The sequence below is a fragment of the Etheostoma cragini genome, unplaced genomic scaffold (genome assembly GCF_013103735.1).
Source record: "Etheostoma cragini isolate CJK2018 unplaced genomic scaffold, CSU_Ecrag_1.0 ScbMSFa_3407, whole genome shotgun sequence".
Lineage (NCBI taxonomy): Eukaryota > Metazoa > Chordata > Actinopteri > Perciformes > Percidae > Etheostoma > Etheostoma cragini.
Window position 1 is genome coordinate 3,944 of NW_023267673.1, and position 14,932 is coordinate 18,875.

The window sequence follows — 14,932 nt, forward strand, 5'->3', positions numbered from 1 at the left end:
TCAGCCTCCTGTGTGTTGATCTTAAAATTCTTACCTCAATTATAGCAAAACGAATACAAAAAGTCATACATAAACTGGTAAAGCCAGATCAGACTGGTTTTATTAATAATCGACAAGGTGCGGACAACATTAGGAGGGCTTTAAACTTGCAATCTATTGCAGCCAAAAGGAATACCCCTTCAATGCTTCTCAGCTTAGATGCTGAGAAGGCATTTGATAGGGTTGATTGGACTTTCCTCCAGCAGTCTCTCCGATATATGGGCTTCAATGACACATTTATTAAATGGATTTGCATATTTTATAAAAACCCTGAATCTAGAGTCAGAGTAAATGGACATTGCTCCAATTTTTTCCCATTGGGACGGGGTACCCGACAGGGTGATTCTTTGTCCCCTTCTTTGTTTGCCTTAAGCATAGAGCCATTAGCAGAATTAATAAGGTCAAATCCCCTCATACTGGGTATTCCTGATGAGGGATTGGTTCAACACAAACTAGCTCTATTTGCTGATGACATTTTGTTATTCTTAGAGCATCCCAGGGTTTCTGTTCCTGCGCTTTTAAATAGTTTAGATAAATACAGTGCAGTGTCTGGTTATAAGATAAATACCAACAAATCGGAAGTAATGATGATAAGTGGTGAATGGCCCCAGCAACTAGATGAATTGGTGTCCTTTAGGAAATCCAAACAGGGATTTAGATATCTGGGTGTTATTCTGACACCAACACCAGCACAGCTTTATCCCTCCAATTACAACAAACTAATCAAAGAGATTAAACAGGATATAAGTAAGTGGGATTTGTTACCTTTATCACTTTTCGGCCGAATAGAGTCAGTGAGGATGAATATTCTACCCAGACTTCTTTTCCTATTCCAATCTCTGCCTATTTGTGTACCACAATCAACACTTAAGCTTCTTGAAAAACGTATATCAAAATTTATCTGGCAAAATAGAAGACCCAGAATACGTTTAAAAATACTGATTGCAGGGAAGAAAAGGGGGGGCCTGGGTCTACCTAACTTTAAAATGTATTATTGGGCAGCCCAACTCAAAGCAATAGTGGCTTGGGTGACCAAAGATGAAGAAAATGGGTGGCTATCCATTGAACAGAATTCCTTGAAAGGGATACCAATATCTACTCTTCCATTTCTTAGTCAGCAGGCTCAGAAAAAAATAGGAATTAATAACATCTGGGTTAAACACACATTGAAGGTGTGGAACAGTGCCCAGAAGCAATTAAAGGGGTCTATAGCTCTTTCGAGGGCCATGCCCATTCTTGGAAACATTGAGTTTCTCCCATCAAGGACGGACTTAGCATACAGCAGGTGGGCGGAAAGTGGGCTGGTTATTATAAATCAGTTGTTTGAGAACAATACATTGCGATCATTCTCACAACTTCAAGAAAAGTTTGACTTGCCCTCAAATGACTTGTACAGATATCTACAAATACGACACTACATCACGAATCACACGGATGGGACTAGTCTTAAAAAAGATCCGACTAATGTTGAACGGTATTTTATACATATTTCTTAACAAGTGGTTTCAACAAAGCACCAAGTTTCACATATCTATCAGAGTCTTATGAGAGACACATCAGACAATACCTTCCACATTAAAAGTGAATGGGAATTGGAACTCACTACAATTATAGATGATGATACATGGGAAGATATATGTGAGGCGAGTCATAAAGGGATTGAAAGTCCAATGTGGAAAGAATTTGACTGGAAGTTGAAGATGAGATTTTTTAGGACCCCTCTTAGGGTTTCCATGTTTAAAAACAACACCCCCAACACTTGCTGGAGAAATTGTGGTAGGGTGGGAGACCATACCCACATATTCTGGGACTGTCCAGTGATACAGACATACTGGAAAGACATTAAAGAGGAAGTGGACAAAATCTTCAAGATGGATTCCCCCTTGGACCCTTTGTTTTTCTTATTGGAAATAATGCCTGAAGACTTGCTCTCTAAGGACCAAAGTTACCTGTTACATATCTTGTTAATGACCGCAAGAAAAATGATTACTATTAATTGGATGAGGCCTGGCCCCCCTACAGTAGCTCAGTGGCAACAAAAAATCAAACAGGTCCACACAATGGAACATATGACTGCTATTTTACAGCTGAAAGTGCCTGTGTTTGTTAAAAGATGGACTCCTGTCATTCTAGGCCTTGATTTAAAATAATTTAAACATAATGATGTGTAATGGTGTATTTATCCTATCTCTATGTAGTCAATATGGTTGTTGAACGAAGCGCAATACAGGGTGACCTTTTTTTTTTTTTTTTTTTTTTTTTGTTTGTTTGTTTTTTTGTTTTTTTTCATTGATTAGAAAGAAAAAAAAAGAAGTTTAATTGTACTGTAATGTGTTTCTAAAACTGCTTATAATGTTCAGTTTGGGCAATAAAGTTAAAAAAAAAAGAAAATGGGTTCATTACTAGAAGCTTCAGTAACAGCGACCTCGCCTGGTGAAGGGCCAAGGCTGCATCGAAATGATCCCAACAAGATATTGGACAGGAGGCTTTAGACTAGTGACACTCACGTGTACTAACAATGGGATAACATTCTTTTTAAAATAAAGATTGATGGATTTGTGTATTGTATTATTGGGTATTAGGTAAAGAGTGCTTGGGGAAACAGAGGGTGTGCTGGAAAAATATGTTTAACATGAAGTATACTACTTCTTGATTAGTCAGACACACTTCTGGTGTGCAAAGACCAAGAAAACGACATGCAACAGAAACGCCTCACGCGTCAACACCCACCAGGTCCAGATTTGGTGCGGAGCGGCTGCGGCTGACAGCTGAAGTCACGCGGACCCGGAGGTGGTCCAGGAACGTCCACATGGGAATGCCTTAGGATCCCCCAGTTGCTCGGAAAAGGGCAGTTTGGAGTCCCCTGCTGGAGCTGCTCGACAGGATGGATGGCTGGAAACCTGTTCACTAGATCATTGTATTCTTGCATGACAGGTAAACCTGTAGAAAGGGCGCTGCAGCTCAGTGGTTAAAGTGCCTGTAAGGAGATCCTGGGTCCAAAATCCCCCACAGTGCCTGATTACCTATTAGCACAGTTATATGCACTACAAAGAGTGTATAATTTTGTTCTTGCTATAGTGCCTTACCGTGTTCTTATTTATTATGTAGTTAGAAATCGCTGTGAGCAGGGTTTGAACTTGCGCTGGGAGACCCCATTGGATTTCAAGTCCAACGCCTTAACCACTCAGCCATCACAGCTGTAATATATGTGCTGTTTTTACAGTGGAGAACCCCTGAGGCCTGACAGACACCATTACAGTTGCTACAATCAATCAGACAAAAAAGAGCCTATCTCACAAGTACCTTGGGCAGTTCTGAATGACTCATGGGGATTCCCAAGCATTTCAGTTACAAAGGATCATGGATCAACAGAAACATTTTTGGTGTGCAAAGACCAAGAAAATGCCACACAACAGAAATGCCATGCTCACGCCACATAGGCAGTGTGCAGGAGGCCTTACCCCGGACTTCCACCAACTGCGGATCCATTCCGCTTTGTGTCTGCTCTGTGATCCGCAGTCCATCAACACCCACCTGATTGGCCACTGAAGTCACATGGACCCACGGGATCTCGTAAATTCATGTATGATCACGCGATATAACAGGATGTAGTTTCTATAAACAGAACCACAAAACCTGATGAATGAACTAGCTTAAACTTACATTACTCTGGATTTTATGTGTTTACATGTATAATCTTAAGTCTCTGTTGATGTAGTGTTTCTGTGTAAATGTAACATGCCTTTTTAATTTGCTACCAGGGCTTAATGAGTAGCATGGGGATTGGGTAGACATGATGATGGGATGCAAACAGAGGTAATGACTGCAACAACAAGGTGCTGCAGGGATTTGAACCCTGGATCTCCTGTTTACTAGACAGGCACTTTAACAGTTAAGCCACAGCATCCCCTTGAGTACCACTCACAAACAAAACAACAAACTTACTCTCATTCAGAAGCCATAGAAGAGCAGTGCAAATATCTTATCAGAGTGATGGCTTGTGGGAAGAAATTGGTCCTGAGTCTGTTGGTTTGGGCGTAAAGTGCTCGGTAGCGCCTACCACAGGGAAGAAGCTGGAACAGGTTGTGTCCAGAGTGAGATGGGTGAGAGGGCGCGAGGCCAACTGTCATAACCTGCACACTTGATGAGTGTCATTGGTGGAAGTCTGAACCAGTGATTCCCGAAATGGCCGACCTATTGGCAGCCAACCTGCACCTATTTAAGGCAGCATTCCACTCCACTGGCATAGACTGTTTTCAGCCACATGTAATGTTATGGTACAACATTACATGTCACTTTTATGCTTTGGAAAATCAGGCAACTGCTAACTTTGTTGCACTTCTTAAGAACATCAATCATCACAAGAATCATTTTGGATTTGGAACCAGGATCTCCTGTTTACAAGACAGGCGCTTTAACCACTTAGCTACAACGCTTTCTACAGAGAAGCCTGGCTTGCAAGAATACAATGAGTTAATGAACAGGGTTGCTTCCATCCATCCATCTTTGTCCAGCAGCTCCAGTAGGGGACCCCTACGAACTCCGGCAAATGAAAACAGCTGGACGTGTCCTTGACATTTGGACGTGTCAAGGCCTCAGGACTCACTCTTTATAGGCAGGCCTACCCAAAACATCAGAAGTCCTATCTATGCAAGGTCCTTGAGAGATGAGAGACCCTTTCCCCAAAGCCCTGGTAAAATCCAACCTCCATGCCATAAGTCCCCTCATCACAAAGGTCATTAACCACTCCCTCCAGGCAGGCCATGTTTCATGGAAAGCCATGAAAAGCCTAAAAATACAGTCCTAATTTAGTCCTCCTCAACAGTTAACATAGCTGTGTGGCGTGTCTGTATTTTTTATATTTCTCTCATGTTAACAGTATTGACCAATACGATAGGCATTCTAACCTCTGCTTACGCTCATGCGGCGCAGGCAGTGTGCAGGAGCCCTAAGCTTCCAAGGTTAGACTGAAGGAATTCATGGTAATAAAAACTTTATAATCTTCACACTAAAGTTGCAAAAACTTTTATTCGCTTTTATTCGCTTTACATGGACACATGTAATGTTATGGTACAAAACAACATCACATGTCACTTTAGTGCTCTAGAAAATTTAGGCAATGACTTTGTTGCACATGTTAAGAATCAGAAACCATGTGGCAACACATCTTTAAGTGATAACCAGGCACTGCTGGGATTGGGACCCAGGATCTCCTGTTTACAAGACAGGCACTTTAACCACTAAGCTACAGCGCCTTCTTCAACAAGGTCCATCTTGCAAGAATACAATGATCTAGTTAAAAGGGTTCCCTCCATCCATCCATCCATCCATCTTTGTCCAGCAGCTCCAGCAGGGGACCCCAAACTTCACTTTGCCGAGCCACATCAACCAGCTCTGACTGAGGGATCCTGAGGTGTTCCCAGGCCAGGTTGGAGATGTGCTCTTTCCACCTAGTCCTGGGTCTTCTCCGAAGCCTCCTCCCAGCTGGACGTGCCTGGACCAGCTCTCTACGGAGGCCCCCAGGAGGCATCCTTACCAGATGCCCCAAACACCTCAACAGCGGCTCTACTCCAAGCCCCCACCATCCATTGCAGAGCACACTCATTCCACTGCTATGCAGATGACAATCAACTCTACCTCAGGACAAACCCAACCCCCTCTTGTGCCCTGCCATCATCCACTCAGACCACCTGCCTGAAGGAGGTAAATGTGTGGATGAAGCAAAACTTTCTGAAGCTAAACAGCTCCAAGACTGAAGCCATCTTAGATGGCACTCCACACCAGGTTCGATCATCTGACATTATTAAATCCTATCCACTTTATTTATATAGCACAAAAAGATAATACAGAATAAATAGATAACACAATAAAAGCCCAATAATATACACACATACAAACATATAAGGTACAATAAAATAAATCCAATAAAATGCACTGCCGGCATATGGTAAAGGTATACACATAAGATCATTACTTTATCTGGTGTCAAAAGCCGAAGAAAAGAGGTGGGTTTTTAGAAGAGTTTTAAAATGAGACAGAGAGGAGGCCTGTCTGATGTGCAGAGGCAGCCCATTCCAAAGTTTTGGAGCTGCAACGACAAACGCACGGTACCCCATGAGCTAAAGCCTAGCTTTAAGCACCTTCAGGAGCAGCTGGTCAGCTGATCTGAGAGATCGGCTTGGAGTGTAGGGGTGAAGCAGCTCAATCCTATAATGGACGGGCAGCCAGTGGAGTGAAGCTAAAATAGGTGAAATGTGCTCATACTTGCTTGTGCCTGTTAAAAGACATGCGGCAGCATTTATTACAAGCTGAAGACAACAATGGAGGACCAACTAGCCCTTATATAAAGTGCATTTCAGTAAACCAGCCGAGTGGTCAGAAAGGTGTGGATTACTATCTCAAAGTGTTGTCTCTGAAGGACTGGTTTGATTTTTGCTATCTGCCTTAACTGGAAAAAGCTTCACCACAGCTTTAATCTGGCTTTCAAATTTAAGGTCTGAGTCCACTTTTACACCCACATATTTTACAATTGGCTTGCGATACTGCGCCAAAGAACCCAGAGTAACTTGGGAGGAGGTCAGAGAAGTGCCACCAAAGATCATGACTTCTGTCTTTTTTTCATTAAAATGTAGAAAATGTAAGGACATCCAAGCCTTAATGTCCTGTAAACACATTAGCAGTGGGTTAACAGTTTTAGAATCGGATTTTTTGAGGGGGACATAGATCTGGCAGTTGTCCACAGAACAGTGAAAGAAATGCCATGTTTTCTGAGAATAGAGCCAAGTGGGAGTAGATGTCAGATCGATAAAAGAGGGCCAAGCACCGAGCCCTGTGGGACCCCACATGAGAGAGGAGCAGTGGAGGACACCGAGTCATCAAGGCCAACACACAAAGTCTGATGTGACATGTATGACCTGAACAACTCCAGTGCTGTGCCACTGACGCCCACCCGCTGCTCAAAATGGCAATCATGACTTCGTGGTCCACTGTATCAAATGCAGCAGTCATATCTAAAAGTACAAGAACAACACAGTGTTAGTAACCTACAAAATAGTAGGTTCCTTCAGAAGCTGCAGGACATCAAAAACAGCTCTGCTAGGATCCTGTTGAGGGTGCGCAAAAATGACCACATTACCCCCATCTCAAATCGCTCCACTGGCTTCCTTAGGATTGAGTACAAGGTCTCCCTCCTTACCCATCAGTGGATCCATGGTGAAGCCCCCCCCGCCTCAAGGAACACCTCAACTCGAACCCTCCGATCTGCCTCAAGGTATGTCCTGAAACCTCCCAGGACAAAGCTCCGTACAATGGGAGATCAGGCTTTCTGCTCAGCTTGCCTAGGCTTGGTCGATCAATCCTATCCGATAGCCAGTCTGCAGAGGAGATATAAGTAGTTGGCAATCCGTGCTGCGCTACCTATGCCTTGCAGAAGCATGTCTCAGATCATGGTGCGTCTGGAGATACCGTCCGGTCATCAGTTAGAAATTAGAAAGTGGTGAACAGGTCAAGATGCCTCCTGGGGGCTTCCCTAGGGAGGTGGTCCAGGCACGTCCAGCTGGGAAGAGGTCTCGGGGAACACCCAGGACTAGGTGGAAGGATTATATCTCCAACCTGGCCCAGGAATGCCTCAGGATCCCCCAGTCGCTTGGAAAAGGGAAGTTTGGGGTCCCCTGCTGGTGCTGGTGGACAAAGTTGCCACAGCACCTCCACAAGTAGCAACACGGTTAAGTCTTAATGTGTCTTTTACCTTGTGTAAGCTAAACATACAGTGTACTGACTGGCAGTATTGGGAGTAACGGGTTAGCTCGCCTAGGCTTGGCGGATCAATCCTATCCAGTAGCCACTCTGCAGAAGAGGTATAAGTACCTGGCAGGTCTCTCCTTTCAGCAGTTTGAGAACGCCAGCCCACTCCTTCTCATTGGTGCTAATCATCCACATTTCACCCCCATAGAGCCGGTGAAGCTCGGTCCACCAAGTGGACCACACACCATTCAAACTAGACTGGGGGGGAATGTTTAAGGGCCCAGCACGGATCGTGGAGCAACACCTACGGCCGCAACAGTGCCTTCTCAAGTCCACTGTTCCTTCCAACATGGAGCTCTTCCAGATTGTTGAGAATCTCTTGCAGCTGGATGTGCTGCCATACAAAAATGAGAAAGTGGTAACCAGGTCAAGACAAGACCAGGAGGCAGTAAGTCTGCTTGAAGAGAAGACTACGCCTGTGGAGGTGGACAGAATACTCCGCTTTGCTGTAACAGTTTCCCTAACTCACCCGGCAAGGGAAAAGTACAACGCATACAAATTAAGGTAATGGGTGGATCTCTGATATCTATCTACTACTACTTTATATACACAACCCCAAAATACCCTCAACCCCACAAACACCCTAATTGCCTCTAATTTAGCTCAATAAACATGCTAATAAAACCATGGAATATAAGTGTAACTGCTTAACTGTGTAACTAATTAAACAGGATGCACCATCTTTGTCCCCATCCCTTTCTGGCAGCCATATTTGATAAGAATTGCCAAGCAACCAAAGGAGCGTATGTGAAGTAGGAAAAGGAATGTACTGTTGAAAGTTGGTGTGCAAATGTGTGCTGATGATTGTGTAACCCTTGCAAGCGACTTATCTTATCACCCCCCCAAGCTACACCACCACAGCAAACAGCAAAAAACAAAACAAAAACAATATCCCCAACATCGAACCTACACCTCCAGTGGAGACTGCGACCTGAAAGCAGCACCTTGGACCGCTCAGCCATCCTGACTGAATATTCCAAATTGTAGTAGGATCTCTCACAGAAATAATAATATGGTAAGTCAACTATGTCATGATATAGTAGGTTCTCAGTCATCCAGGTCATAGTTATCAAAGGAAGGTTTTCCTATTGTCAGCCCAAATGTATGGGTTTATGGGGACACGGAAGAAAGTCACCAGTGTGGAAATGTGCTTGACAATGGCAAAACATTGTGCGGGATGTGAAGGCATCTTACTGAGACTGTACCCTAATGTGCAATGCAGGCTAAATCCTGTGGTGGGAATCAAGATCCACCATTGTTTCTGTCCAAAATGTCCACCTGTGTCTACTAGATGGGAAATAGACTGAAATTTGGGTCAACAGTGTGAAAATATTTTCAATATGTTCAACTAAGTCTAAATTTGGAGCTCCTTTCAGTTAACATGAATTACAGGTCACAGCTCAACATGCCACTACCAACATACTGTTTTCAGTCAAACAGCCAAGAAACCGATCTACCTGTTAGCCTAGATGTGGACAGTGTAGAGGTTGATTTTTTTATTGTGTATTATTTTTTTATTGTTCAAATCCCACTTCTTACATGAATTGTTTCCCTCTAGAACTAATTTCAGAGACATGGTATTGGGAAGCTTGAACTCAGCTATTCTCTACATTAAAGTGGACATTAATTTGCGCTCAGATACTGAATTGCACGTACAGCTGCACCTTTTGTGAGCATCTGCATTATCAACCCATGTAAAGTTACCATGTGTACACAGTAGACCTATCTACTGCTGTATTCATTGTTTGTGGCAAGAGCAAAACCTATTCTTGACTTTTCTTGTTCCACATCCTGTGTGAACGCTTAGCTTACTAAATGACTTTAGTTAGCCAGTAATTGTTTTGTGGCTTCAATAGCATAAGTGTTAATATTATGGAAGAAGCTGCCTGGCAAACCAACCTCTACACTCACCACATCTAGGCTAACGGGTAAAACAGGTTCTTGGCTGTTTGACTGAAAACAATGTATTGGTGGTGGCATGATGAGTTGTGACCTGTACTTCATGTTAACTTGAAGGAGCTCCAAATTTAGACTTAGTTAAACATTGAACATTGAAAATATTTCCACAATGTTCACCCAATTACAATTTCATTGTAGGTCTGCTGTGTTTTCTTAAAATGGTGCTTTCTGCTGTAAACTTCTTTATTTTGTGTCAATACTATACAATACGGCTCTGTTTCTTTTTTTTAAGTACAAACTTGGCCTACATTTTGAAATGCATGCAGGTATACATGCATACAGTGGTATGTATGTGTTTAGGAACCCATGCTTCAGTTGACTAATAATAGGAATTTAAACAATAATCTTTTGGAAAATTATCTGTCTGCCTTAATTTTATAAAAAGGAAAAATCCAACCTTTAAGGACATTCACTGTGTTGTCCAGCAATGGTGGTATAGTGGTGAGCATAGCTGCCTTCCAAGCAGTTGACCTGGGTTCGATTCCCAGCCATTGCAGCAATTGTAATTGTGTGGTTACTTGCTTTATTTGTCAAGAAGTAACCAGAAAGGTTACTTCTCAAATTTCAATTTACAATCAATGTACAAATAAGGGAGAATATCAATCAATCAAGCTGCCTCCAAGAGGATCCACAGACACAGGCAGCGCACTACGATTTGCACTTTGCCGTGTCTGGCAACTACTACTAACCAATTGAAACGTTTATGAACATTTGTCCAAACAGGTATAGCACTACTTTTTGTATTATCTCATAGGTACTGGAAGCCACCAGTCTCCACCAATGTATCTCTTAGTATTTATTTTCAGTCTGTGTTACAGGATTTGCAGTGAAAGTTGTATTGTCCAAACATTGTATTTACAGGTTTTGAAGGCATATACAACATTAATATGACATGTTTTATCCAGATTTCTTCTTTTATTCAGTGATATTTCAATATCCTTGTGGGAGTTATCCCAAAAGGATTAATAAAGATATCTCAGAATTTTTTTTTTTTTAAATCTTCAGGGGATGTAGCTCAGTGCTAGAGCACATGCTTTACATTAATGAAGACCTGGCATCTCCAGCAGGTTTTATGGTAGAGTCTTTAAAAGAGCTGCATGAGATATTAGCTCCTGTGGTAATCTGACTGGTAGGGTTTTGGGATGTAGTGGTAGACCTCCTGTGACACAAACAAGCACTTTGTACATATTGTACAGTTTTCATTGTAGTAGATCTATTTAACTGTATTCATGCTCATTTTTATGGGTGTTACAGCAGGTATGTAGTCTTAGTCTTGGTTAACACGCCTCTACAACAGGTCTGTCGCAGTGCCTAATGAGTGGAAGACCGGGGTGGTGGTTCCCCTCTTTGAAAAGGGGGACAAGAGGGTTTGTGCCCATTACAGGGGTTAGGGGTAATTTGCTAAGCCTCCCTCTCAGCAAGGTGATTGATGGATGATTCTAGTTACAGCACATTGGCTTCCAGCCATGTAGTAGTTGCAAATGAAGATTCTGCATTGTCCAGTGATGGTGGTATAGTGGTGAGCATAGCTGCCTTCCAACCAGTTCACCTGGGTTCAATTCCCAGTCATTGCAGTAGTTTTCATTGTGTGGTTACTTGCTTTATTTGTCAACCCGATTTGATAAAGTATTAGATCTCTGTTATGGTACAAATAAGGGAGCATATCTATCAATCAATCAAGCTACCTCCACGAGGATCCTCAGACACAGGCAGCACACTACAATTTGCACTTTGCCCGTGTCTGGGACTACTACTAACCAAATGAAAAGTTTTTGAACATTTTTTAGAACAGGCATATCACTGCTTTTCAGGTTCTTGTGGCCGAGTGGTTAAGGCGATGGACTAGAAATCCACTGGGGTCTCCCCGCACACGTTTGAACCCTGCCAACAACGAATGGATCTCTTTAAGAATGGTAGCAAACCAATGACACATCACAGAATACCAAATGACAGAAGTGCCTTCATGAACAATATTGTGTTATCTCATAGGTACTGGAAGCAACTCGTTTCCACAAATATATCTCTTATCCTTTATTTTCAGTCTGTGTTACAAGATTTGCACTGAACATTGTATTTCCCGGCAGAAAGGCAACAGGTGTGTTACTTTTTTCCCGTGGAAGAGCCCCGAACGAACCTTGAATCTGTTTTTAATAAACACACACACACACACACACACACGTATACACGCACAAACACACACGTACACACACACACACCCCTGGGTCCCGGGGACCCGAATGGTGGGGCTGCGACCTCAAGGGTAGTTGAAAGATGACATTGAACAAGGATGGCATAATAAATAAAACAGGGGGGCTCCAAGGCTAGCAAAAGGTCACATAATCTAAACATGTCCCTTTGACACAACGGACAATACAAGGGTTAAGTTGGCCGGAAATTGTTGCTTTTTCCTCTTAGTTGTGATTGTTGTGTGCCTTCATTATGTCACATGTGGATATCATGAAAGAAACTGCATAGCAAACACTTGCAATACTTTTCAAGGTTCCATGGTGTAATGGTTAGCACTCTGGACTCTGAATCCAGCGATCTCAGTTCAAATCTCGGTGGAACCTGGTTTTTAAGCCACAGCACATGAAAGACTTAAACTTTCCACATCTAGTTTAAAGTAAGCTTACAGGTTTCTTGAGCTCCAAATCTGACAGTATTGACTGGAACTGTTAGGCTTTGAGTTACATGGGGGATACACACTTTGCGTTCAGCCCCGTAATCACCATAAAAATGAGGGTTTACTGATATTTGAACTTGTGTTGCTGCAGTCAGAGTATACAGTGCTCATCCTGAATGGGCCAGTATAGTGCATCAGAATAGCTTGTTGAATGGTCTATTAGCTTTGGAACCCCCCTTTCCCCACAGCTTTCAATTGTCAGATATGGACCTTTTAAAAAGTCCAGTTGCCCTTGGCCTAGTTGTGATTTTTTGGGGTAATAACATGGACCATGAACCAAAACGGACACATCTGCACTCAATGTGGGGATTGTACGGCAATATTTGACACGTTTAGACCATGAAGACAGTTATAAGTCTATTTCCCCTCTGGCAGGGTCATTTGTGGAATCAGGTGGACATTGTGGACAGTAACATTGGTGGATCTTGATTCCCACCATGGGATTTGGCCTGTATTGCACACTGCCTTCACATCCCGCGCAATGTATTGCCATTGTCAAGCACATTGCCACCCTGGTAACTTTCTGACAACTAGCATTTTTTTCTGGTACTAATGTCAAAGACATTACTTTGGGAATAAAGAATTTAGCACTTCTCTGTATTTAAAAGGACATGAATGTGCTCAAGAACCGCAATTGCAAGTAAAGTGTTTTGTGAGCATCTTTATTGTCAACACATTTAAAGTTACCATGGGTTTGTACACAGTCAACATATCTATTGCTTTATTCACTGTCTGTGGCAAGTCCTTTAAAACCTGTTCTTGACTTGCTTTTTCCCACATCCTCTGAACGCTTAGCTAACTGAAGGACTAAACTTGGCAAATAATTGTTGCTTTTTCGTCTTCGTTGTGACTTTCTTCCATGTCTCCATAAAAGCCCATATATTTGGACTGACAGTTGAGAAACCTTTCCTTGTTAACTATGACATGGATGACTGAGAAACTACCATATCATGACATTTGATTTACTATATTATAATTTTTGAGACAGGTCCTAATAAAACCCCTGCGGGATCGGTCTGTGATGCTGTTGAAGTAAGGGTTCTGACACACAGAAGGATATTCTAGATGGTGAGGAAGATGAAGAAGAGGGTGAGGAGGATGATAAAGCAGGTGAAGAGCATGACGAAGAGAGTAAGGAGAGAGAAAATATAAATGGGACAGAGAGAGGAACAGCCAGAAGGACCACCGGTGGATCCATGTGTACATGGCCTACATTTTGAAATACATGCAGGTATACATGCATACAGTGGTAAGCATGCGTTTAGGAACCCATGCTGAAGTTGGCCTAAGAGTAATTAAAAAAATCATCTCTTGGAAATTGATCTTAATGCCGTAATTTAATAAAACTGAAAAATCCAACATTAAAGGACACTAGCTGAGCTAAGTTGTCCAGCAATGGTGGTATAGTGGTGAGTATAGCTGCCTTCCAAGCAATTGACCTGCGTTTGATTCCCAGCCGTTACATTAGTTTTCATTGTAATGTTACTTGCTTTATTTGTCAAGATTAGCCAGAAAGGTTACTTGCCCAACCCAATTTGATAAAACATTAGATCTCTGTGATGGTACAAATAAGGGAGCAATCAATTAAGCTAACTCCACGAGGATCCACAGACACAGGCAGTGCCCATCGATTTGCACTTTGCCCGTGTTTTTAAACTACTACTAACCAATTGAAAGGTTCATGAACATTTGTGCAAACACGTAAATCTCTGCTTTTTAGGTTGTCGTGGCCGAGTGGTTAAGGCGATGGACTAGAAATCCATTGGGGTCTCCTCTCGCAGGTTCAAATCCTGCTGACATCGAGAGGCATTCTTTAGGAGTGTTAGCAAACCAGTGACATATCATAGAAGACCATTAAGCATTATGTCTATTAGAAGGTACGGTTCTGCAAACCATGTACATATTAATCTTAACCATCATTGGTATGCAGGTCACTTAATGTACAACAAAAAAATCTGAACTTATATGTTTAAATTTGCACTTGTAAAAATACAATTTGCACTTGCAAAAATATTCCCACACGTGGGATCTTGGAGCTCTGAGCCAACAGGACGGGGGGGGAAATCAGGGTTCTATTACCAGATGAAGGACAACTCTGTCTGGTTTGTTTATGTAGCTACCGTTAGCTAACTAGCCAATGACCGGGCCAACTCACAATCGGACTGACGATTGTTCTTGAAAAAATGCTAATAAACAGTAAAAAAAACTAAAAATGACACTGTAATATATTTCTCGTCCTGCCTATGCACCACCTGTCTGTACTTTGTAAATCACATTGCACTTTTCTGGTATAGACACAAACTGCATTTCGTTGTCTTTGTACTTGTACTCTGCACAATGACAATTACGTTGAATCTAATCTAATAAAAAAATAAAAAGATGGATGTCTTTGCACACGAGCAGTACACACAAGTTTGCACCGTTTGGGAGGTCATTTTCTCTAACTCC

At 42.3% G+C, this 14,932-nt stretch overlaps 6 non-coding genes across 6 annotated transcripts; 4 read left to right on the forward strand and 2 right to left on the reverse strand.

Moving 5' to 3' along the window:
• Positions 1-3,155: 3,155 nt before the first annotated feature.
• Positions 3,156-3,237, reverse strand: trnas-uga. The gene has a single exon. It is a non-coding gene; the product is annotated as a tRNA-Ser (tRNA).
• Positions 3,238-5,221: 1,984 nt separating this feature from the next.
• trnat-ugu lies at positions 5,222-5,294 on the reverse strand. The gene has a single exon. It is a non-coding gene; the product is annotated as a tRNA-Thr (tRNA).
• A 4,931-nt stretch (positions 5,295-10,225) lies between these two features.
• On the forward strand, positions 10,226-10,297 carry trnag-ucc. The gene has a single exon. It is a non-coding gene; the product is annotated as a tRNA-Gly (tRNA).
• A 1,315-nt stretch (positions 10,298-11,612) lies between these two features.
• trnas-aga lies at positions 11,613-11,694 on the forward strand. Its single transcript has one exon. It is a non-coding gene; the product is annotated as a tRNA-Ser (tRNA).
• Positions 11,695-12,299: 605 nt separating this feature from the next.
• On the forward strand, positions 12,300-12,371 carry trnaq-cug. The gene has a single exon. It is a non-coding gene; the product is annotated as a tRNA-Gln (tRNA).
• A 1,833-nt stretch (positions 12,372-14,204) lies between these two features.
• Positions 14,205-14,286, forward strand: trnas-aga. The gene has a single exon. It is a non-coding gene; the product is annotated as a tRNA-Ser (tRNA).
• Positions 14,287-14,932: the final 646 nt, after the last annotated feature.